This window comes from Protopterus annectens, chromosome 2.part0 (assembly GCF_019279795.1).
Source record: "Protopterus annectens isolate FY-2018-M chromosome 2.part0, PAN1.0, whole genome shotgun sequence".
Lineage (NCBI taxonomy): Eukaryota > Metazoa > Chordata > Ceratodontiformes > Protopteridae > Protopterus > Protopterus annectens.
The window spans coordinates 971,634,979-971,658,119 of NC_056728.1; the positions used below are offsets into that span (position 1 = coordinate 971,634,979).

Below are 23,141 nucleotides of genomic sequence, written 5' to 3' on the forward strand. Positions count from 1 at the left end.
ACAATATTCAGGACCCATTTGTCTTGGGTGATTGTTTGCCAGTTTTGAGATAAAAGTGCTAGTTTTCCCCCTAAGGGGGCTTCCAAAAGGGACGTGCTTGGCGTACGAAGGTGAAATTCATTGTGACTGTTTCTTGTAAGGTTGAGACTTGTCCTCACCACCTTTAGGGGTTGAGGTGCCCCACTGTCGTTGTCCGTTTCAGCCTTGGGGTTGAGATCTGCCTCTTGGGTGTCTGTATCTGCCTCTCTGTGGCCTGTCTGACACTGGAAAGGACCAATTCTTTGTTGGCCAATTTCTGCTAAACTGAGGTGGCTGTACCTGTAATAAATCCTTGACTGTTTGCATAGATTTAGCTTTATCCTCCATTTTCTTTAACACCTCTTCTGCCTTAACACCAAACAAAGTATCATGCTGTAAAGGAGCATCCAATAATTTTGCCTTAACATGATCAGGTAAACTTTGTTCTTTTAACCAAGCATGTCTTTGAATCACAGAACCTGTAACTGCGGCTCTACAAGAGGCCTCTAAAGAATCAAATCCACATTGCAGAGTATGTTTTCCCACCTGTTCAACTGCATGCAATAAATCCTGCATTTCTTTACAATCAGGAGCTTCTGTGCTTGAAAGCACTTTCTGTTTTAACTGAGCCATTAAATATTGTTGGTATTTAAGCATGTGAAACTGGCAATTTAAAGCTCTTACTGCTAAAGTTGCAGAAGTGTATACTTCCCCCATCTATCCAAAACTCTGGAATCTATGTCAGAGGGTACTGGATTTTTTGCAATGGAAGCCTTAACCCCTTTTGGACCCTGGGAAATAATTTCTGGATCAGCAGAAGGGTTTTTGTAAAGAAATTTGTGAGAGTCGGGTACTCTATAATACCTATCTGGCTTGGCTGGAGCAGAGGGCAAAGAGTCAGGAGATAAACTGGATTCAGAGAACACATCATCCACAATATCTAGCACAGGCGGAATAGCCAGGGGCCTGTGTTGAGACAATAGGAGGAAATCCCTGAGCCTTTTCTTGGATTCTGAGTAATCCTGGCTTTCCCAATGGAAATGCTCCCTCATGGTATGTAAAGTTTCCCCAAAAGAATAATCCTCAGGAGGAGAGGCTGAAGGGATAGATTCTTCAGCATTGGAATCCTCATAGGGGGTAGAGAGTATCCCTGGTCTAAAGAGGAATCAGAGGAAATGGAAACCTGATCAGAGGAGTCATAGTCTGTATCCTGCCTAGGCCTTTTCTCAGGAGGGGGATGGGAACCCCTGATTAGAGTAATGAGGTCTTCAGCCATTTTAAGCATCTGTTTCTTAGGCATGGAGGACTGTCCAGGAGAATGCTGTACTTGTTTCTTTGTCTTTAATGGTACCTTTGTCTTGGCTGTTGTTTTAATGGTAAGTTGTGAAGGTCTGAAAACACCCTTAGAAGCCGATGCCTGCTCAGCGGCTCCGGACCCATCTGAGGGATTAGTTTCTGTAGGCCCAATACCTTGAGTTTCCACAGGCCTAGATGTCTCCACGTGGGAGTCGGAAGCGGCCTGTGGCTCGGAGGTAGCGGGTGTCAGGGGCTGCGAAAGCGCCTCACAGAGAACCGGCGAACCGACGACTGGCCTAGAAGAGGTTTTGTCGGCTGTTTTGTTCCTCGGATGCCTGTCTTTATCCTTGCCTTTTTGTTTTTTCGGTATTGAGGTCGTCGGCTGATCCTACAGCATCGTATAACTGAACCTTCGGCCAAAGTAGTGCAAAGCAAAATCAAAACGTATTTTTATAGTGCGTTTGTTAAATCTAGCACAAAACCGACAACTAGTGACATCGTGATCAGGGCCTAGGCATGGAATACAGTAAGAGTGGAAGTCCTTATGAGGTATTTACTTCCTACAACAAATACAATTATTAACTTTTTCTGACATTGGTCTGAGGCAAGAAAGAAGTTTCCCCAATGGGGTACTTAGCTTTATTGAAGACTTCGGATCTGAAATTCGACTTCGAAAATCTCAGGAGTCGGCCGACCGGCAGTTGTGAACTGCTTCTGCTTCGGGCACAGCACAGCAAGAAAAACTGTAGAAAATGGCGTCGGATGCATCTTATATACCCCTGGCGCACTGATGTCAGGGAAGAAGTGACAGCAACCAATGCCGGACCAGGAATCTTCTGCATCAGAATCCTCATAAGGAGAATAAGGGCTTTCGTGAGGGTCTGAATGGTCTGAGTCATCTGAGGAATAATCTGTAGAGACAGGCTCCGGGGGTTCAGTCCTAGGCCTCTTGTCTGGAGGGGGCTGAGAGGCCCTGTCTGGGTGAGGTTGGGATCCCCTGATCAAAGAAATGAGATCCTCAGCCAGGCTGAGCATTTGGGAAGTAGAGGTAGGCCTATGTGAAGGAGTTTTTGCAGGTAAGGCCTTAGAAGATTTAGCTGCTTTAGCCCTGGCAAAAGCCTTGATAGACATAGAAGCAGGGGGTCTAGCAGCCCCACGTGCAGGGGTAGATATGTCTAACGGAATAGTGTCTGACAAATCCTGGGCGCCTGCTTCTGTAGCAGTAATTTCAGTAGCAGATTCAGCCATGCTCTGTGAGGCCTCGGCTATCGAAGGCATGCTTTCGGCCGAAGGAAGAACCGGGGGCGACACTCGCGGTTGGCCTAACCGTGGTTTCAGCTGAAACCACGGGCTGAGAGTGTCGGTCCTTTTCCTTGCGCTTTTTAGCTGATTGAGTAGTCGGAGTCTCCGTCGGCATTTTGTATGCAAAAGGACCAAAAAACTCCTCTGCAAACTCCGACCGACGTCTAAGAGTCCGTCGGTTGAAGGAAGCACAGGCTAAACAAGCTGATACGTCGTGGTCTGGGCCTAAGCAAGGAAGGCAGTAAGAGTGGAAATCCTTATGAGGTATTTGTTTCCCACAAGTTAAACAATTATTTACTTTGTCTGACATCGGCTGAGGCAAGAAAGAGTCCCCAACGGGGTACTTAGCTTTTTAGAAGTCTTCGGTAGTAGAAATCTCTGGATCTGACCGACCGGCACTTGCGAACAGCTTCTGCTTCGGGCACCGCGTGGCAAGAAAGACTGGGGAAAATGGCGTCGGCTGATGCCTTTATACCCAATAAATAGCAGCTATGACGTCGGGTGAAGTGTGACATCAGCCGAGGCCAGACCCAGACTTTGGAATCCGGCCGACCGAAGGGCTGCCTGAGGCAGGACAACCCATATGTTAGGACTGCAGATGCATTCTTGAAGGACATCTGAAGAAAATGGCGTCGGATGCATCTTATATACCCCTGGCGCACTGATGTCAGGGAAGAAGTGACAGCAACCGATGCCGGACCAAGACTTTGGAGCTCAGGCCGACTGCGGGACCGCCTGACGGCAGGATAACCCAAGTGTAATGACTGCAGCAGTGTAACACAATGAACATCTGCAGTGGCAAAGCTTGCACTGGATTTCGAGTAGAGAGGTAAGTGATAGTGCTTTGTAAAAGTATGCACTGAACTCCAAGTTGCAGTCTTTAAGATGTCTTTGGTTGGTACTCCTCTGAGGAAGGCTGCTGAAGTGGCTGCTGCTCTGGTGGAATGTGGCCTAATGCCCTTAGGCACTGATTTGCCATGCTGTGAATAGCAGAAATGAATGCAGTGGCCTATCCACTTTGAAATAGGCTTTCCTTGTGATCCTACAGCATATGCTACTGGAAGTTGTTCAGTCTTTCTGAAAGCTTTGGTTCTGTCCAAGTAGAAGCGTAGATCTCTGTGAATGTCCAAAGAATGCAGAAGTCTTTCACCCTTATTCTGTGGGTTTGGGTAAAAGGTAGGCAAGTGAATTGTTTGGTTAAGGGCCACACTGGTCACTACATTAGACATAAATGTAGGGTTTGTCCTCAGAGAAACCCTGTCAGGATGGAAAATGATAAAAGGTTCCACAGCCATGAGTGCCTGTAACTCTGAGACTCGTCTAGCGGAGGTTGTTGCTAGGAGCAGAGCTGTTTTCCAGGATAAGAATTTTATATCAGCTGCAGAGGCTGTGTAAGTTTTTCCAAGACATAGTTGAGGTCCCATGCAGGTATTGGTGCTCTCCTTGGGGGTCTTATGTTTTTGGCCCCTCTGAGGTACTGCCTTAGTAATGGATGAGAAAAAATAGGTGGTTCTGTATTGTACTGAGCTGAAATGGCAGAGGCATGAATTTTAATTCATGAAAAGGAAAGGCCTTTATCCAGCATCTCAGTTAAGTATTGCAAAATCCGAGTAATATTTGGAACAATCGTGTCAATACCTTGTGCCTGGTTCCAAGCACAGAATCTCTTCCATTTTTCTGCATACGATTTTCTGGTGCTAGGCCTCCTGGCCTCCAAATTAACATCCATGACTGCTTTAGAAAGAGGTGTGTCTTGAATGGCTACATTATCCGCCATGCTGTCAGGTTTAAGGTCCTGAGTTGGCTGGGCAGTATCTGACTGTCTTGTTGGGTCAATAAGTGAGGAATTTGAGGTAATGTCCAAGCTGGGCATTGAGACAAGCTCTTTAGGATTGGGTACCAGTGCTGGCGGAGCCAGTCTGGGGCAATTAGTATAATTTTTGGCTTCTCTTGTCTGACCTTGAGGAGTACTTGGGGAGGAGAGGCAGAGGAGGAAAGGCATATAATGTTAGGTTTTTCCAGCTGAAAGATAGAGCATCCACTTTCCATGCTTACTTGTGATAAGTCCTTGTGCAGAATCTTTGTAGTTGGCAATTGTGAGGGGAGGCAAATAGGTCTATGTCCGGGCATCCCCAGTTCCTTGTTATCATGCTGAAGACTTGTGGATCCAATTTCCACTCGTGGGGATCCATTAGGTTTCTGCTTAGTTCATCTGCCAGAGTATTTATCCTTCCTGGCAGGAATTGTGCTTGCAAATGTACTTTGTAAGTCAATGCTGTGTCCCACAAGTTCATGGGTAGTCTGCAGAGGGGGTAGGAATGTGTGCCCCCTTGCTTGTTTATGTACCACATGACTGTGGTATTGTCTATTTTTATCAATAGTTGTCCTGGATGAAGTAGATCCTTGAAGGCTGTCAGGGCATTTTGAACTGCTAGCATCTCTTTTTGATTGATATGTAGATGCATTTGACTTGCGGACCATGTGCCCTGAATACATCTTCCTGCCATATGGGCCCCCCCAGGCATAATCTGATGTATCTGTTGTCAATGTCTGCCTGGCTGTGTGTAAGGTGAATGGCTGTCCCGTGTTGTGGTGACAGGCTTTTGCCCACCATCAAAACTCCTGTTGCAGGCAGGGAATGACAATAATTATTGTTTCCAGGCTGTAGCAATGTTGAGTCCAAACACTTTTTAGATACCATAGAAGTTTCCTCATATGCAGTCTTGCATATGGAATTAGTAGAATGCAGGATGCCACGAAGCCCAAAGCCTGCAGAATTTTTCTTGCAGATAACTGGGTCTTTGTCACCAACATTTTGAAATAAGTAGTCAGTTGTCTGCGTTTGTCTGGCGTGAGATAAGCCATCTGGGCAGTTGTATTTAAGCTTGCACCCAGGAATATTATCTCTTGAGAGGGTACGAGTTTTGACTTATTTTCGTTTACTGTGTACCCTAGGCCTGTTAGTAATGTTTTTACAAATGCCAGATGCTGCAGTAGAGTGTCCTTGTTATCTGCTTGAATAAGTCAGTCGTCCAAGTAAGGATATATTTGAATTCCTCTTGGTCTGCAAAAAGCAATTACTGGTGCCAGGCATTTTGTGAAGACCCTGGGCACAGTAGATAAGCCAAAGGGCAGTGCAGAGAATTGGTAATGCATTGCAGCTATAAATCTGAGGTATCTTCTGCATGACTGTCTGATTGGGACATGCAGGTATGCCTCTTAGGTCTAAAGTCACAAGCCAAGCCTTCTTGCCCAGCATGGGCAGAAGCTGCTGCAGAGTCAACATTTTGAATTTTGAAATATACAGGAATGTGTTCAGGATAGACAGGTCCAGTATTGGTCTCCAGGTTTTGTCCTTTCTGGGCACCAAGAATAGCCTTGAGTAAAATCCTAGTCCCTGCTCTTGCTGTGGTACTTGCTGAATGGCTCTCGTACATGAGGGATGAAACTTGTTTTTGTGCCTCTGCCCATTGATTGCATGGCAGGTCTGGCATACCGTTTGGCCTTGGCAGGGTGTGAAAATGGAACCTGTAGCCCTGGGATACGATATTTAAGACCCATTTGTCCTGGGTGATCATGTGCTAATTTTGTGCAAAAAGTGCTAGTTTTCCCCCCAAAGGAGCTGCCAGAAGATAAGTGCTTGGTGCTGGCAGGGGAAAGTCATTGAGACTGTTTCCTGTATGGCTGTGATTTTTCTTCTCCGCTTTTGGAAGTAGAAGCACCCCATTGTTTAGGCCTGTATGAGCCTTGGGGCTGTGATCTGCCTCTGGGCGTCTGTATCTGCCTCTTTGTGGCCTGTCTGACACTGGAAAGGACCAATTCCTTGCAGGCCAGTTACTGCTAAATTTGGGAGGCTGTACCTGTAAGAAATCCTTGACTGTTTGCATAGATTTAGCTTTGTCCTCCATCTTCTTCAACACCTCTTCTGCTTTAACACCAAACAAGGTATCATGTTGTAATGGAGCATCTAATAATTTTGCTTTAACATGATCAGGCAGATTCTGTTCTTTTAACCAAGCATGTCTCCTAATGACAGAAAGTACAGTTTTGTACCTACCATAAATGTAGATGTCCTATAGGAATGCATCTGCAGTCCTTACAAATGGGTTGTCCTGTCGTCAGGCAGCCCTTCGGTCGGCCGGATTCCAAAGTCTGGGTCTGGCCTCGGCTGGTGTCGCACTTCACCCGACGTCATAGCTGCAGTTATTAGGGTATAAAGGCATCAGCCGACGCCATTTTCCTCAGTGTTTCTTGCCCCAGATGCCAGGTGCCCTCTAGGAAGGCTAAATTTGGATAAATGCCAATGATTCCAAATAGTAGAGAGCAAACACAAAAAATAAGCATGTATGTACATATATACAAACAAATACACCATAATAGATTCCCCCAGCTAGCTATAAGATGGGCAAATACCCTAGGAGTACCACAGAGGGGAAAGGCGGGTGGGTAATCCTGACTGCAGATGCATTCCTATCGGACATCTACATTTATGGTAGGTACAAAACTGTACTATGTCCTTCAAGGATGCATCTGCAGTCCTTACAAATGGGTAGAATACCATAGCCAAACTGGGGGAGGAGGAAGAATAAAGTTATGGTGTAGTAAGGATCCCTTGCAAAACAACAGTGGCAAAACCTGCTCGGGATCTAGAGTATAAAGGTAAATTATAATGCTTGGCAAATGTATGCACGGAGCTCCAAGTAGCAGCCTCTAAAATGTCCTTGGTAGCCACTCCTCGTAGGAAAGCTGTGGTAGTGGCTGTAGCCCTTGTAGAGTGAGGTCTGATGTTTTCTGGAGTTTTCTTTCCATGGTAGGAGTAACAAAATCTAATGCAATTTCCTATCCACTTGGAGATTGTCTGTTTTGAAATTGCTTTTCCTTCCATTCCTGTTGCATATGCTACCAGTAGCTGGTCACTTTTTCTATTGCCCTTGGTCCTGTCCAGGTAGTAGCGTAATTGTCTATGTACATCCAAGGTATGCAACAGTCTTTCTCCCCTGTTCTGTGGGTTGGGGAAGAATGTAGGTAGGTGGATAGCCTGATTTAAAGATACTCTGGAGACCACCTTAGGCATAAAAGTAGGATTAGTTCTCATGGACACTATCTTGATGGAAGATCAGGAAGGGTTGTACTGCCATTAATGCCTGTAGCTCAGATACCCTTCTTGCTGAAGTGATTGCCAGCAGGAAAGCAGTTTTCCATGATAAGTATTGTAATTCTGCTGGTGCTGTTGGTTCGAAAGGAGGAAGTGTCAATTTTTCTAGCACAAAGTTCAAGTCCCATGCTGGCAATGGTGGCTTCCTAGGAGGTTTTACATTTTTAATTCCTCTGAGAAACTGCCTGAGCAGAGGATGTGAGAAGACTGGAGGATCCAAGCCGTATTCTGCGAGCCTCCAGGATAATGTCTCTAACCCTTTGTGATAAATTTGGGTTAATTGGTCTTATGCAATGTTCCAGGCAGTGAGCTGCAGAGTTTTCAGGTTTGGATGCAGGATGTTGTAGTTGTTCTGTGTTAACAGCAAGGGAACCAGGGGCAGTGGCCATATTTGTTCCCGAGACATGCTCCTCAGTAATGGGTACCAATGTTGTCTTGGCCAGTCTGGAGCTATCAGAATGATCCTTGGACAGTCCTCTTTGATCTTCAATAGCACCTTGTGCATCAAAGGAAGCGGTGGGAATGCATATGCTGTCAGGTTTTTCCAACTGAAAGATAGGGAGTCCACCTTCCAAGCAAGTGGGTGGTACGTCCTTGTGCAGAATTTCTTTAGCTGGTGATTGAGTGGGGATGCAAATAAGTCTATTTCTGGGAGTCCCCATTTTATTGTAATGGTTTTGAAGATGTCCGGATGCAGCATCCATTCTTGGGCATCCGTGGTAGTCCTGCTTAATATGTCTGCGAGAATGTTTTCTTTTCCTGGTACAAAAATGCTTGTAACTGAATGTTGTAGCTCAGGGCCACATTCCAGAGGTCCAGTGCCATCCGGCATAGAGGGTACGAATGTGTGCCTCCCTGTTTGTTGATGTACCACATAACTGTGATGTTGTCTGTCCTTATCATCAATTGACCTTGTCGGAGAAATGGTCTGAATGTCTGAATTGCCAGTTTTACTGCCAGCATTTCCTTTAGATTTATGTGTAGGTGCAGCTGGTCTTGAGTCCATAAACCTTGTATGCACTTGTCCAGCATGTGGGCCCCCCAACCGAGGTCTGAGGCGTCCGTCGTGATGGTTTGGCTTGGTTGAGTGCTGTGGAAGGGCAATCCTGTGTTGATTGACAGGCCTGAGCCCACCATAGGAATTCTTGCTTCAGGCATGGAATTATTGGAATTTGGGTTTCTAGGCTGTGCTTGTGTTGAGACCATAAATTCCTTAGGTACCACTGTAACTTTCTCATATGCAGTCTGGCATGTGGAACCAATATTATGCAGGATGCCATGTAACCCAGGGCTTGCAGGACTTTTCTTGCTGTTAGATGGTTTTGCTTTGTTAATGCCAAGAAGTAGAGGTAGTTGCTCCTGTTTTTCTACTGTTAGGAATGCCATTTGTTTCGATGTGTCCAGCTCTGCACCCAAAAAGGTTATTCTTTGGGATGGTATCAGTCTTGACTTTTTTATATTGACTGTATATCCCAGGGCTTGTAGTAGGTAAATGACCCTTTTTAAGTCTTCTGCTAGCTTGTTTTTGTTGTCCGCTTGTATCAGGCAGTCGTCCAGGTAAGGGTAGATTTGGATTCCCTGAAGCCTGCAATGAGCCATTACTGATGCCAGGCATTTCGTGAACACTCTGGGCGCAGTAGATAAGCCAAAGGGCAATGCTGGGAATTGATAATGCTCTGATCCTGCAAGAAATCTGAGGTATCTTCTGCAATTTGGTCATATGGAGACGTGCAGGTATGTCTCCTTGAGATCTAGAGTTACCAGCCAAGACTCCTTGCCCAGCATGGGAAGAAGCTGCTGTAGAGTCAGCATTTTGAATTTTGGAACAATGAGGAATGTGTTTAAAGCGGACAGGTCGAGAATAGGTCTCCATTTGCTCTCTTTTCTTGGTACCAGGAAGAGTCTGGAGTAAAATCCCTTTCCTTGCTCCATGGATGGTACCTTTTCCACAGCTCTCATCCTTAATAATTGAGATATTTGTTTTAGAGCTTCTGCCTTTTGATTTGGAGGTAGGTTTGGCATTCCTCTTCCCTGGTAGAGTATGGAAGTGAAACCTGCAACCTTGGTCTATTGTCTGCAAAATCCACTTGTCTCTTGTGATGTAATGCCAGTTTGTTGAAAATAAGGCTAGCTTCCGCCTAAGGGTGCTTCTAGTTGTTCCCTGGTAGGCGGTGCCAGAGCCAAGTCACTGTGATTGTCCTGTAGTTGTGGTGGTGGCTGTGTCTGTGGCTGTACCTCGCTGGTTGTTACCCTGCCACTGGCGCCCTGTAGGCACCCCTGGATTGGCTTCTGCCTCTTGAACGCCTATTCCTGCCTCTCTGAGCTCTGGAGGAGTCTGGAAAGGACCAATTCTTGGAGGGCCAATTCCTGCTAAACCTTGGAGGTTGGACCTGTAAGAAATCTTTCACTGTTTGGACAGATTTTGCCTTCTCTTCCATCTTCTTCAGCACCTGTTGTGCAGGAGAGCCAAACAAATTGATCTTATCCATGGGAGCATCTAATAGTTTGGACTTGACATGGTCTGGTAAGGCCTGCTCTTTTAACCATGCATGCCTTCTGATAACTGTGCCAGTCATGGCTGATCTAAAGGAAGCTTCCAGTGCATCATAGCCACATTTTAAAGAATGGTTACTGACTTGCTGAATGTTATGTACCATTTCCTGAACAGATTTTTTGTCTAATGGTTCATCCGAGGACAGCTTTTTGGTTAACTGGTCTAGCATAAATTCTTGATACTGGATCATGTGAAATTGACAGTTCAAGGCCCTAGCTGAAAGCGTAGCAGAAGTGTAAACTTTTTTACCCCATCTCTCTAAGGATCTGGATTCCCTTTCAGAGGGGAGGGTTTTTTTAGCAGAGGTAGTTGCTACAGCCTTAGGTCCTTGAGAGATAGTCTCAGGATCTGCAAAAGGAGCCTTATACAAATGGTAATGCGTGTCCGGGACCCTGTAGTATCTATCGGGCTTAGCAGGGGCCGGAGGTAGAGAATCAGGAGCAGTACAAGCATCATTAAATGCATCATCTACAACAGAAAGAACTGGAGGTATGGCTAAAGGCCTATGTTGTGGTAAATGCAGAAAGGTTCTAAGCCTTTTTCTGGAGTCTGAAAAATCCTGGCCCTGCCACTGAAATTGTTCCCTCATAGCATGCAAGGTTTCCCCAAAGGAAAATTCCTCAGGCGGAGAGGCAGAAGGGATGGACTCTTCAGCATCAGAGTCTTCATAAGGGGAGAAAGGAGCCTCTGGAGGGTCTTTATCATCTGAATCATCAGAGGAATCATCTGTAGAAACTGGCTCAGGGGGCTCTGCTCTAAGCCTCTTCTCTGGAGGTGGGTGAGAGGCCCTGTCTGGTTGAGGTTGGGATCCCCGGATTAAAGAAATGAGATCCTCTGCTAAACTAAGCATATGTGAACTAGAGCTAGGCCTGTGAGAGGGGGTCTTAGCAGGCACAGATTTAGTAGCTTTAGCTGCTTTAGCCCTGGCAAAGGCCTTAATGGACATGGCTGCAGGTGGCCTAGCAGCTCCACGTGCAGGGGTTGAAATATCCAAGGGAATAGTGTCAGATAAATCCTGAGAAACTGCAACAGCAGGTGGGATTTCAGAAGCCGATTCCACCAGGTTGGAAGAGGCCTCGGTAGAAGGTAAGTTTTCGGCTGGAGGAAGAACCGCTTGATCGGTTTCAGCCGAAACCGAGACACTCGTGGTTGGCTTAACCGCGGTTTCGGCCGAAACCGCGGACCGCGAGTGTCGGTCCTTTTCCTTGCGCTTTTTAGACATTTGCATAGTCGGAGGATCCGACGGCATAATATAAGAAAAATCGGAGCCAAAAAACTCCTCAGCAAATTCCGACCGACGTCTAAGCGTCCGCCGGTTAAAAGAAGCACAGGCTAGACAAGCTGCTACGTCGTGTTCTGGGCCTAAACAAGGTAAGCAGTACGAGTGGAAATCTTTATGAGGTATTTGTTTCCCACAAGTTAAACAGTTATTCACTTTTTCAGACATCGGCTGAGGCAAGAAAGAGTCCCCAACGGGGTACTTAGCTTTTTAGAAGTCTTCGTAGTAGTATTCGGTAGTAGTAATCTCTGGTTCTGACCGACCGGCACTTGCGAACAGCTTCTGCTTCGGGCGCCACGCGGCAATAAAGACTGAGGAAAATGGCGTCGGCTGATGCCTTTATACCCGAATAAATGCAGCTATGACGTCGGGTGAAGTGCGACACCAGCCGAGGGCAGACCCAGACTATGGAATCCGGCCGACCGAAGGGCTGCCTGACGACAGGACAACCCATTTGTAAGGACTGCAGATGCATCCTTGAAGGACATCCTGTAACAGCAGCCCTGCAAGAGGCCTCTAGAGAATCAAAACCACATTGCAAAGTATGCCTTCCTACTTATTCAGCTGCATGCAATAAATCCTGCATTTCTTTGTTTTCTGCACATTCTCAATTTGTCAACATTTTCTATTTAAGCAGTGAAATTAGATATTGCTGATATTTAAGCATATGAAATTGACAATTTAAAGCTCTTACAGCCAAGGTAGCAGAAGTATACATCTTTTTCCACCATGTGCCCAGGGCCCCTGAATCCCTATCAGAGGGTATAGGGTTTTTTTGCAGTAGAAGCCTTGACCCCTTTGGGACCCTGAGAGATCGTTGCTGGGTCTGCAGCAGGGTTTTTATAAAGAAATTTATGTGAATCAGGAACCCTGTAGTATCTGTCTGGTTTAACAGGTACTGGTGGCAAAGAGTCAGGAGACAGTCTGGACTCTGAAAAAACATCATCTACAATGTCTAAAACAGGAGGAATAGCAAGGGGCCTGTGCTGAGGTAATAAAAGGAAGTCTCTGAGCCTTTTCTTGGATTCTGAGTAATCTTGGCTCTCCCAGTGGAAATGCTCCCTCATTGTATGCAGGGTATCCCCAGAAGAATAATCCTCAGGAGGAGAGGCTGAAGGAATAGATTCTTCAGCAATCAGAATCCTCATAGGGAGGAAGAGAATATTCCTGTTCAGAGGAGGAATCAGAGGAAATGGAAACCTTATCTGAAGATGCATATTCTATCTCTTGCCTAGGCCTCTTATCAGGAGGGGGATGGGAACCCCTGATCAAAATAATTAGGTCTTCGGCCATTTTAAGCATCTGTTTTTTAGGCATGGAGGCCTGTCCAAGTGAATGCTGTACTTGTTTCTTTGTCTTTAGGGCTGCTTTAGTCTTTGCCTTTGAAGCTGAAGTTGGTTTTACATACAGCTGTGTAGGCCTGAAAACACCCTCAGAAGCCGATGCCTGCTCAGCAGCTCCAGACCCATCTGAGGGAATAGTTTCCGAGTGTCCAATACCTTGAGTTTCCAGCGGCCTAGTCGGCTCCACGTGGGAGTCTGAAGCAGCTATGGCTCTGAGGTAGCGGGCATCAGGGGCTGCGAAAGCACCTCACTAAGAACCGGCGACAGGCCTAGCGGAAGCCTCGTCGTCTGTTTTGGACCTTGGATGCCTGTCCTTTTCTTTGCGCTTTTTATAAACTCCGGCATTATATAGTTAAATCTTCTGCCAAAATAATGAAATGCCAAATTGTTCCGATGCTAAATAGTGCGTTGGTTAAATCTAGCACAAAACCGACAACTAGCTACGTCGTGGTCAGGGCCTAGGCAAGGAATACAGTAAGAATGAAAATCCGTATGAGGTATTTGCTTCCCACAAGAAATGCAATTATTAACTTTTTTTGACATCGGTCTGGAGCAAGAAAAAAGTTTCCCCAACAGGGTACTTAGCTTTAATGAAGACTTCGGATCTGAAATTCGAATTTGAAAATCTCAGGAGTTGGCTGACCGGCACTTGTGAACTGCTTTTACTTCAGGCACCGTGCGTCAAGAAAGACTGAAGAAAATGGCGTCGGCTGCATCTTTTATACCCTTGGCGCACTGACGTCAGGGAGGAGGTGACAGCAACCGACACCGGACCTAGACTTTGGAACTCAGGCCGACTGCGGGTAGCCTGCCAGCAGGATAACCCAATTGTAATGACTGCAACAGTGAAACACAATGAACATCAGTGATATTGTCCGTCTTTACCATTAATTGTCCTGGAAGAATGTGGACCTTGAAGGGTGTCAGAGCATTCTGTACAGCTAACATTTCTTTTTGATTGCTATGCAGGTGCATTTGACTTGGGTTCCATTTGCCCTGAATGCACTTCCCTACTAGGTGAGCCCCCCATGCATAGTCTGATGCATCTGTTGTTAGGGTTTGGGCAGCAGGGGGTAGTGTGACTGGTAGTCCCTTGTTTTGGTAGCAGGCCTCTGCCCACCAAAGGAACTCTAGGTGTAGGCAAGGTATGATAGGAATCATTGCTTCTAGATCCTGAGAATGTTGACACCATAGGCTTTTTAGATACCATTGTAGTTTCCTCATATGCAGTCTTGCATATGGAATTAGAAGAATGCAGGAGGCCATGAACTCCACGGCTTGTAGTATTTGCCTTGCAGATAGCAGGGTTTTTGTGGCCACTTGTTTGAAGTAGATTGTCAAATAAATTTGCTTCTCTGACATGAGGAGAGCCATCTGGGAAGTTGTATTCAAGCTTGCTCCCAGGAATATAATTTGTTGACAGGATACCAGGTGTGATTTCTTTTCGTTATAGTGTACTCAGACAAGTTAGCACCCTTTGTACAAAGGCCAGATGATTCAAAAGTATGTCCTGGCTTTCTGCCTGAATTAGACAATCGTACAGGTATGGGTATATTTGAATATTTCTTTGCCTGCAAAATGCAATGACTGGAGCAAGGCACTTTGTGAATACGCTGGGCGCAGTAGATAAGCCAAGGCAGTGCAGCCTGCTTTGAAGCGTAGGTATCTTTTGCAAGATTCCCTGACTGGGATGTGCAGGTATGCTTCCTTTAAATCTAGTGTTGCCAATCAGGCATCTTTGCCTAGCATAGGGAGCAACTGGAGAAGAGTCAGCATCTTGAATTTTGGAATCACCAAAAAGGTGTTCAGAGTAGAAAGGTCCAGGATAGGATGCCATGAATTGTCTTTTCTGGGTACCAGGAAAATTCTTGAGTAGAAGCCTTGTCCTTTTTCCTCTTCTGGTACCAGCTGAATAGCCCTCATGCTTAAGAGAGACAGTACTTGCTTTTGGGCCTCTACCCACTGATTTGGGGGTAGATCTGACCACCTGCTTGGTGTTGGTAACGTGTGGATGTGAAATCCGTATCCTTGGGACACTATATTTAAAACCCATATGTCGTAGGTAATGAGTTCCCAGTTCTTTGCATGAAGAGCAATCTTTCCCCCCAAAGAGGCAGTCAGTTGAGAAGTACTTGGAAGTTTTAAAAAGAAGTCACTGAGACAGTTTATCATGGGGGGAGTTTTATTACTCACAGATTTAAGTGGAGACCCCCCATTGCTTAGTCCTGTGCGTACCATGGGAATGAAGCCTGGGAGCTCTGCTGGATCTGGGTTTGGACTGAGAAGGTCTGGAAGAGGCAGGAAAGGACCAGTTTTTAGAAGGTCAATGCCTACTAAACCTTGGAGGTTGTACTTGTAAAAAATCTTTAACAGTTTGCATAGATTTAGCTTTTTCCTCCATCTTTTTAAGAACAACTTCTGCCTTGTTGCCAAACAGGCGGTCCTGGTTTAAGGGAGCATCCAGTAATTTCGGTTTAACATGATCTGGCAAGGATTGCTCCTTAAGCCAAGCATGCCTTCTAAGTGCAGACCCAGTTACAGCAGCCCTGCAAGATGCCTCTAGTGAATCAAAACCACACTGCAAAGTATGTTTTCCAACTTGTTCAGCTGAATGCAGTAAAAATCCTTATTTTCAACATTTTCTGTTTAAGCAATCCAATAATATGTTGCTGATACTTTAACATATGAAATTGGCAGTTTAAGGCCCTAATGGCCAAAGTTGCAGAAGTGTATACCTTCTTACCCCATCTATCCAGCACCCTGGAGTCTCTATCAGAGGGAGTAGGATTTTTGGCAGTAGTAGCTTTAATGCCCTCGGGTCCCCGTGAAATGGTCTCAGGATCCGCAGTAGGATTTTTAAAAAGGAACTTGTGAGAGTCAGGGACCCTGTAATATCTATCAGGTTTTCTGGGAGCAGGAGGTAAAGAGTCAGGGGCCAAGCTAGATTCCAAAAAGGCATCAACAATGTCGTGTTCAGGAGGTATGGCTAAAGGCCTGTGCTGGGGCAGGAGTAAGAAATCCCTAAGCCTCTTTTTGGAATCAGAGAAATCCTGACTTTCCCAAAGAAAATGCTCCCTGAGAGTATGCAAGGTTTCGCCAAAAGAGAAATCGTCTGAAGGGGAAGCAGAGGAAATAGAGTCCTCAGCATCAGAATCCTCATGGGTAGATGAGGGTAAATCCTGGTCATCAGAGGAAACAGAAAATTCAGAATCCTGGTCAGAAGTATCATAAGCAAACTTGATCCTAGGTCTCAGAGGGGGAAGGCTGGCTTCCCCTGATTAAAGTAATAAGGTCTTCAGCCATTCTTATCATTTGTATTTTAGGCATAGAAGTCTGACCATGCGGTCTGGGCGTCAGTTTTCTAGGCATGGTTCGAGTTTCAGGCCTTGAAGAAGAAGATGGCATTGGTTTAATACGCAAGTCAGTAGGCCTGAATACACCCTCAGAAGCCGGTGCCTGCACAGCAGCTCCAGACCCATCCAAGGTAGAGACATCCGCAGGTTCCCCAATTGAAGCATCTCGCGGCATACCGGACTCTGAATGGGTCTCAGTAGAGGCCTGCAAATCTGAAGTCGTGGATATCAGGGGCTGCGAAAGCGCCTCACTGAGTACCAGTGAACTGGCTTAGGAGAAGAGTCGTCAGCAGCTTTGGACCTCGGTGGCCTGTCTCTGTCTTTATTTTTGCGTTTTTTCGGAATGTCGGTAGTCGGATTGCTTACCGAAGACATATCAGGATAACTGAACCGAGCACCAAAACATTTAGAAGCAAAAATATACTGACGGATAGTTCGTGGTTTAAATAAGGCACAAAACCAACAGCGAGGCACATCGTGGTCAGGACCTAGGCAAGGAATACAGTACGAATGAAAACCTTTATGAGGTATTTGCTTTCCACAAGTAATGCAATTATTTACTTTTACTGACATCGGTATAGAGCAAGAAAAGGTTTCCCCAACGGGGTACTTAGCTTTTAGTTGAAGATTTCGGTTCTGAAACTCGCAAACGAAAATTTCAGGAGTTGGCCAACCAGCACTTGTGAACTGCTTCGGGCACTGCACGGCAAGAAAGACTGATGTAATGCTGTCGGCTGCATGTTTTATACCCCTGACGATCTGATGTCACAGAAGAAGGGACAGCAACTGACGCAGGACCCAAGACTTTGTTAATCAGGCCAACTGAGGGCTACTGCAAGCAGATAACCCAAATGTGATAACTGCAACAGTGAAACAAGAAGAACATCTGAACCATTTAGTTAAGCAGGGTCACCCAAACAAAAGGTACCTGAAGCACAATAGCTCACATTAATATAAAAAACTGTGCTCAGAAAGCAGATTTCAGTTCACTGCATAACAAAAAACGAATGATGCTGAACATTAACTGTATGACAGTTGTGTTAAATTATGTTATTGCAAACAGAACTTGCTGGTTGCACCTGACTAATGAATTTATCCTTCTGTAAAAAAAAAGAATATGCAACGCTGTACTGACAATCATCCTTAGCTGAAACAATTTCGGGATTTGTCTTTTTTTGGCTGCTTTCCAACTCACTGTGGGTTTTGCACTCTGTGTGTGGAGTTTGTACTTCTCACTGTGGCTGTATGGGTTTTGTCTGGATATTCCAGTTTCCTTTTATCACCTTCTCTCAAATACAACTTGACTGGCTACCTACTTGAAGCCTTTCACTAAGGAATCTGCCAGCACACTGGTCAAATTACAAATACTGTGGGAGTTAGCCTATCTGGTCCGTGTGTGTGTACATATTATATTAACCTTCCCCTTGTGAGCTGAATCAGGGCTGTAAAGTATCAAAGTTGGACCATTTCCCTTACCCCATTAACAATCAAATAAATTACATTAAAAAGAAAAATATGTGTACGCATGTAAAGCACTCTGAACCAGTTGTAATATTAAAGCATGATGGAATACATGGAACTAGTTTTCATTTTCTGATTACCCACTCAACCTAGTTCAGAACTGTGGGGGGATCTACAACCTACCTTGGTAATTAATGGGTGCAAATCAGATAAACTGATCCTGGATATCACAGAATGTGCAAGTGTGTGTGTGTTGTGTAAATCCGTAACTGCACCCTTTAGGAAGTCAACCATCCTGGCTAATTATCATGTTAATAATACTCCCCTAAGAGTCAACCCAGCAGTCAAACATCTGGGTACACACAGAGACAAGTAGCCTTACCTTCAAACACCATAAGGACACAGTGGTGAAGAAATCTTTTTATTTTGTGCAACTTATAAGTAAGGGCTTGGCATCTAGGTCCAAAGAGGTCATTATCTCACTGTACTCTACCCTTATCAGACCAATCATAGAGTACAATGCTTCCCTTCCATATGTACCTAACCAAGCATATGCAGTAATTACAGCAACCTCAGAGGTTCCTCCACACATAAGATTCTCTTGCATATTTGTAAGTTAAACAGTAGCAGAAATACAAGGTCTAGGGGCAAGAATTTTCTCTGTGACAAACAGAATATGCTTCCCCATTTGAAGTTGAGTTTGTCTATTATCCAACTTCAACACAACCTAAACCAGTGAATAGGGAATAGGAAATTTACATTGGACCCGGCACCTATGTCCCTTACGGACAGAGGTAGCTTATAAATGATTGGTCCCCAATGTCCTATTTGGATACAGGACATCATTACTCTTTCAGGAAAACTTAGCTAGGCTTATAAAGCCCCCACACCCGCCAGGTCATCAGCCTAGTAACAATCTAGGAATCTAATATCATACATACATACATACATACACACACACACATATATATATATATGTATATATATATATATACATATATATATATATATATATATATATATATATATCTGTATATATATATATATATATATATATATATATATATATATATATATATATATATATATATATATCATACACACACACACACACCTTTATTTTATTTATTTATTTATTTATTTATTTGCAGTTGATTTACCAGGATAGTCCATTGGGCCAAAAAGAACCCGTTTTCAATGGAGTCCTGGGGAGAAAAGCTCCAGTACAGATAATTGGGTACATACAAGGATTGCTAAATAATTATACAAAATGGTAGATAATAGTCATAGGGAGAAAAGCTCTAGCACAAACAGAATTAGGTTCAGACAAGATTGCTAATATTTATAGAGAAGTGGTAGAAAAAAACATTTCAATTCACAATTCATAAACATTCTGAACAATACAAAACAAAGAGGATTAAGGTGAAGTAAATGAGCTTGGAAATAATGTGAGATACATAGCAAGGAGTTTTGCAGAAGGAACATAAAAGTACCTTAAAGGGTAGTAACAGAGGGAACACAATCTTTGATAGATAGAAGTCTGGTCCTGTAAGCATATTGGTGAATGATGTGATGTATTTATGAGGGGTGGGAGCAAGAGCAATCCCATTGGGAAGTTAGATGTGAGTGGAGCTGTTTTTGAACATGTATTGGTTAGAGGTGGTACAATGGATGGTGGGAGTGAGTTCCAAAGACGGAAAGGTTACAGGATAGTAAGTGTTTACCTGGGGATAAGATGGTTTATGAATTTCCAGTAGGTTTTGATTGTTGGACCTTAAGACTCTGTTTGGTAGGTGCATTTTAAAGGCAGAAGATAGGAGGGACAAAGAGAGGGATTGAGAATGAGCTTATGAGCTAAGGTCAGCTGTATATAGATGAGATGATTAGATAGTTCGAGCCAATTTAGTTTACGGAGAGACAGTGGTGGGTGGAGGATCTATGGCTATTTGGCGAATTTGGCAATTTTGTTGTAGCAGGAGGAGAGTTGGTTTTAGTGAGATCTGAATGTTAGACAATAATGGAGCCCCATAGAGAAGAGAGGGATAAGAAAGGAGGAAGCAGAGTGATTTTGGAGGAGCTAGTAAGATACTGATTCTGACGTAAAGCATACCTAGTTTTGGTGTGTTTTTAATATTAAGTTGTAGATGAGAGTTGAAATTAAGCCGATTGTCGATTAGAACACCTAGTAGCTTTTCAAGTACCAGTTCCAAGGGTGAGTTGTCTTGGCTGGTAATAGAGAAAGAGTTTATGTTGAAGGAAGTAGATTTGGAAGGGGTAAATACCATTAGTTTTGTTTTGGAGGCATTGAGTGCTAAGTGATTTGTTTTCATCCAATCTTCAGTAATTGAGAAGGCTTCTTGTGTGAGTTTTTGGAGTGAAGAGGAAGAGGTGGCAGAGCAGATAATGGTAGAATCATCTGCATATTGGATGATATTAGCAAATGGAATAGATTTGTAGAAGTCATTGATGAATATATTAAAGAGGAGGGGACCAAGAATAGATCCTTGGGGAACTCCAGTGGGGGTACTAAGGAACGAGGACGTGGCCTTCTTCCAAATTACAGCTTGGTGTCTGTTAGATAAATAACTGGAAAACCAATCTATGGAGGAGGGAGAGAGGTTAAGTTGTGACAGTTTGGATAAGAGTAGGCTATGTGAGATAGTGTCGAAGGCTTTGGAGAGGTCAAGTAGTAGGGTAGAGACAATGTGGTTGTGATCTCGAGCTCTGTTTACAGTCTCAAGAAAGGACAGAAGGGCTGTCATGGTACTATGATGTGGCCTGAATCCATGTTGTGTAGGGGTTAAAAGGTTATTTTCTAACAGATGTGGAAGGAGTTGAAGCTGGATGAACTTTTCTAGAATTTTAGATATGGGGGACAAGATAGCGATAGGGAAGTTGTTTATGTTACAATTGTTACCTCCTTTATGGAGAGGGATGATGAAAGCTTGCTTCCACAATTGGGGCACTGTGCATTCATGAATGGAGCGATTAATTAGAATGCTAATGGGATAGGCAATTGCTTCAGCTATACTTAGGAAGTAAGAGGATATTGTCCGAGCGTTGGTGCATGGCTTCAGTTTCTGAAGAAGTTTTTTTATGGTGGAGGTGGGTATAGGTTTAAATGTGAATGGAGAAGAGTGGGGAGAGAGAGGATTTGAGGAAGATATGGGTGAAGAGGGGTTTTGAGTAGTGGATGAGGTGGAAGATGAACAGTTGGATGGTGAGAATGAGGAGACAGAGGAAGTATGGGGAGGGTTATTTGTGGGAGAGGGTGCGGAAGAATTAGGTGTAGAGGTGGGGCATGTGAAGGAGGATGTGAGTTTGCTGACAGAGTCAATGAAAAAGGAGTTGAACTGTGTAACTAGATCTAAGTCTGGGCTATTTGGGTCTGGGTTTGGGGTGTGAGGCTTACTGGGGTTAAGGAGGTGAGATCCTTCCAGAATCTTTGAGGGTTAGTTTTGTTGTTGTTTTGGAGTGTGAAGAAATATTTCTGTCTATCAGAGATTATCAGCTTTTTTACTTTATTACGGAGGGCTTTGTATGCATTATGTTGTTCTGGGGTTTTATTTCTAAGATAGAGTCCCCAAGCCTTATTTCTAAGGCGCATACTTGATAGGGTGGCCTTGGTTAGCCAGGGGGCTGAATTTGTTTTTATTCTTTTTGTTCTTAGAGGGGCTTGAGAATTGAGTATTTCTAGGAAGGTAGAGTTAAAATGAGTAACTGCATCTTCTAGGGTAGTGTCTTTAGGTTATTCCAGTTAATTGCATTCAGAGAATATATGAAGGTTGATGGGTTAAAATTTTTGTCATTGGGTAGTGATGAAGTTATGAGTACGAAAAGAGGTACAGGGAGTGTTGGTGAAAGTAGGCAAGTGATCACCAAGGGGGTCTGGGAGAGTACCACTGTCTGAGAAATAGTGGGGATGTGACACTAGAATCCAGTCAAGGATGGTGCCACAGGAGGGTTTTTGATGGGTGTGTTATAGTGTTGATTAGTTGGGAGAAGTTATATAGGTTGATATTAAGAGGGTTGGTTGAAGACTGGATGGAGGTCCAGTCGATGTTTACATCTCCTAAGATTATGGTTTCATTACTGCTGTTGTATGAAAGCCAGGAGAGTATGATATCAAGTGTGAAAATGTTGTCACCTGGGGAATGTAGAGAGATGCTAGGCAAATGGATTTGTGCTTATTAACCTGTAGTAGGCTGAGGAGTACTTCAGCTGTTGAATTTGAGTAGGTTTGTTGTAGGGGTAACTAGCAGGAAGATGAATAAAGGAGAGCAACTCCAGCCTTTTTCTGGGTCCTGTCTTTCTAATGATAGAATAGCTGGGTGGAGTTATTTCAGAATCTTTTATAGAGGGTTTTAACCATGTTTCTGAGATAGCAAGTATGTCAGGCTTGTTATATGTGAGCCAAGCATGGAGGGAAGGGACTTTATTGACAATACTTTGTGTGTTTAGAGAAGTAAATAATATAGGCTTGTGTGAGGAAGGAGAGGTGGAGGGGCCAGGATTTGGGTGAATGTCACCACATAGGAGGCAGTTGATAAGATGAGAGATTGGGTTAAGAAGGTAATTGAGTAGAGTGGAAAATAGTTTGGATATGTTGTGATAAACAAGGGTGTTTATTTACTATCGGATGGGGTTATTCTGTGAGAAGAAAATCTTGAATGAGAAGGTTAAAAGTTGTGTTATTGGGTATAGCTGGGGAGAGATAGGAGTGTGTAAAGGAGAATGAGGGGAGTTCAAGTGATAGGTTGTATGAAAAAGTTGTGAATAGTCAGATGAAGGAGGTTGGGTGAGGTAATAGAGATATGATAATTTAAGAGATAGTAATAGTAGAATAATGTAATTTGGAGGATAACCAATTCACTTACAAGATGTCTTTGAAATCTGGGAGGAAATCAAAGCAAATGGCAAAACCTTGTGTCAGCTCAAGCTCAAGTAGGCAAGCAGACTCTTTGTCTTAGCTGTTATGCGAACTGTACAAAAGTGCTTTGATGCAGCTATGCTAATTGTTGTGTTACTGTGCCATTCATTGTTGCAGTTATAACTAGACAGCTCTGACAATAACGTCAGGCAGCATGATGCCAGGGCACTTCTAGGCTTGTAAAGGCTCCAGGGCCATTAGCCTAGTACACACCTAAGAACCTATGCACTTACATACATTACGGAAACTCAAGTGGCTTGAGGAGCACAGATGGCATCAAATTGTGAATGCTGCCTACTTATATGATGGACAGAAAACAAAATATCCACGTTTCAAATTATTCTTTCAAATTATTCTTTCATGAAGACTGAGTTGACATTTACATCTGTTATATCTATGTTTTAATTTCTCAGATTTTCAAATAAAGGCAAACCCTTCAAAGTGCGATAG

The 23,141-nt window shown here is 44.0% G+C and overlaps 1 protein-coding gene across 1 annotated transcript in view; it reads right to left on the reverse strand.

Annotated features, from left to right (window-relative positions):
• LOC122792799 (extracellular matrix organizing protein FRAS1-like) overlaps positions 1-23,141 on the reverse strand; it is a 4,352,848-nt gene that overhangs the window by 3,195,145 nt on the left and 1,134,562 nt on the right. The gene's annotated exons all lie outside the window — the stretch shown is intronic.